The sequence below is a fragment of the Notolabrus celidotus genome, unplaced genomic scaffold (assembly GCF_009762535.1).
Source record: "Notolabrus celidotus isolate fNotCel1 unplaced genomic scaffold, fNotCel1.pri scaffold_115_arrow_ctg1, whole genome shotgun sequence".
NCBI classification, from domain to species: Eukaryota; Metazoa; Chordata; class Actinopteri; order Labriformes; family Labridae; genus Notolabrus; species Notolabrus celidotus.
In genome coordinates, this window is record NW_023260008.1 from 94,662 (window position 1) to 97,438 (window position 2,777).

General features: G+C 36.7%; 1 long non-coding RNA gene across 1 annotated transcript; it reads right to left on the reverse strand.

Annotated features, from left to right (window-relative positions):
* Nucleotides 1–473: 473 nt before the first annotated feature.
* LOC117808534 lies at nt 474–1,331 on the reverse strand. The gene is made up of 2 exons (XR_004630348.1): nt 1,287–1,331; nt 474–731 (listed from the first exon to the last, which is right to left on the reverse strand). It is a non-coding gene; the product is annotated as an uncharacterized LOC117808534 (long non-coding RNA).
* Between the last annotated feature and the right edge of the window lie 1,446 nt (nt 1,332–2,777).

Here is a 2,777-nt window from a genome sequence, read left to right on the forward strand (position 1 = left end):
TTACAACTTGATTCAAAAACTATAATTTGATTAAACATAGAATATAAATTAATTGAAAAACTAATAAAAATTTAAATGAATTAAAACATTAAAAATAAACTATAATTTGATTAAACATAGAATATAAATTAATTGAAAAACTAATAAAAATTTAAATTAATTAAAACATATTAAAAAGAAAATATAATTTGATTAAACATAGAATATAAATTAATTGAAAAACTAATAAAAATTTAAATGAATTAAAACATTAAAAATAAACTATAATTTCATTAAACATAGAATATAAATTAATTGAAAAACTAATAAAAATTTAAATGAATTAAAACTTATTAAAAAGAAACTATAATTTGATTAAACATAGAATATAAATTAATTGAAAAACTAATACAAATAAAAATTAATTAAAACCTATTAAAAAGAAAATATAATTTGAAGAAACATTGACCATAAATTAATTGAAAAACTAAATGAATTATTGTGATCTTTTATTCCTCCCCCATAGCCTCCTTTTCTCTTTCTTTCACCTCCTCCACCTCTGTGATTTTTCCCCCCGTGTAACGTATTTTCAGCCAGAACGGTGGCTCCTCCACTCTGGGCTCCAGAGGGATCCATAGCTGTGCTGGAATACTGAATGTATCCCCACCCATGATCAGTAGGACGTAAGTCATTGGCCTTGCGCTGTCCTCATAAGCCCCCAGGACCTCAACAATCTTCTGGTTTGATGTTTCCTGCAGGAAAGAAAAAATAACCACTCAGACTACTGGTACTACTGATGCTGCTGTCACTACTCCTCTTTGCTCTCTCTCTCTCTCTCTCTCTCTCTCTCTCTCTCTCTCTCTCTCTCTCTCTCTCTCTCTCTCTCTCTCTCTCTCTCTCTCTCTCTTTCTCTCTCTGTGTCCATGTTTCTTTCTTTCTTTCTTTCTTTCTTTCTTTTCTTATTTTACTACTCTGCTCCTTCTGGAAAAGGGTGCTGTTACTGTACACACTATACTTCTTAAGCCCACGCTATGAAACACTCAGCTTCGGCCCTTTGCCTTTCTATCAGTCTGACTTTGTCTCTTATTCCCCCTCTCTGAATGTCAGTCTGTCTGTATCTTTCAATCACTCTCTGTCTTTTTCTCTCTCTGTCTTTCAGGAAAAAACACCAAAAGCATCAATAGAAACTGAAAATAAAAAGTCAAAATTAGTTTTGGCTCAGTTTGCTGGGATAAATTGGGTTTTTTTTTTTAAACAGAGAGCCGTTTGAGGTGTTACATATTAAAAAATATATTATTAATAACCACCTTGACTGTTGTGTAGAGTGAAGACTGCAGCCGGTAGCCGTATGCAGTCACTCCCTTTGAGGTGTGTCAGGCAGACCTCTGCACCAACCATCACCTCACAAAGGGCAGCATCACGCCACAGATTAACTGTGACGTGTGCGGAATTCTAGTAAACATAGGACAAAACTGTTAGTTTAAGATCTTAAGTTTTCAGTCAGATTTTATAATAAGATGTCATCCAGTCAGAGAGGATGTCAGTAAGTTAGTCAAGTAAAGTCTCAGTAATTCACTCAAGTAGGGAAAGGGATTTATTGAGCAATGTGCTCCAACAGCAGTGTTTTCTCTGAGGCTGATCCCAAAGTAATAAAGCTTGTAAAGCAAGAGTATAAATGTGAATTCTTTAATGATACAAACACTTTGTGTATCGGAGGAGTTAACCAGTCCAAAGGATGGCTACAAACCAGACGGCATGTTCACTCACAAGTTTGTTCAGAAGTGATAGATGAACTTGTGTTAAACTTTGAGAATATAAGAAGTGATTCAGGTTTGTAAGTGTCAGTTCATGAGGCACAGTCACCTTGGCTCTATTCTAAGATGAATAAAGTCTTGCAGATCCAATGGTTGTTCCAATATAAAAAAATAGTTTTTATTTTGCATTAGGAAAAACCACAACATGTATCCGTTTGTCACTCGGTTATTCTGCCAGTAAGTCTTGGGTGACAGTCAGACAAAGACACAGCTCACTTGACTCATGTTACTCTGTAGAACTTACATGTTCCAGAGTCACAACTTTCAAAGGGACCGGCTGCTGATTCACTATCACCCTCTTGATTATGGAGATCTGAAATGTAGAAATCGGATGGTTTTAGTAAAAATGGATCATTTAACAGGAGTATGAACAATGTGTCAACAGACTAATTTACTAACCTCAGTCAGCTTGCCAGTCACCGTGAGGAATCCCTGGCAAGACTTAACCAGGGATACCTCTGTTTCTGTGCTTTTCGGCAGCAGTACATTTGTGGCCTCTTCTTTAAGGCTCTTGGAAACACTGAAACTGGCTGCCTTAAAAAATTGTGTTTCTCGATTGACGAACAGGTTATCACCCTTTAGGGTGTATCCCCTCATGATATAGCCCACATTAACCTCCACCTTTGTGGTTATTGTTTCATATAAAGTTATTTTTTTTACAATTTTTCCGTCGCAGACGATGAGGGTACGATTGCTCTTGATTCCATTCCGAGTGACCTCCCCCGACTCAGAGAACCTCCACTGGGTGCACCTTTCCTCTGGTTGAACTTCCAGGACCATCACATGAACAGGCGGTAATTTTGAGTCACTCCTGCCAAAAACCGATGCAAAATCCATTCTAAAATACAAACACACACACACACACACACACACACACACACACCAGAGGAAAGGGTTAAGACGGTGTACACTAAAATAAAACAATGCAACTACTTCTACTGCTGCTGCTGCTACCATCCCCACTACCACTACTACTACTACTAC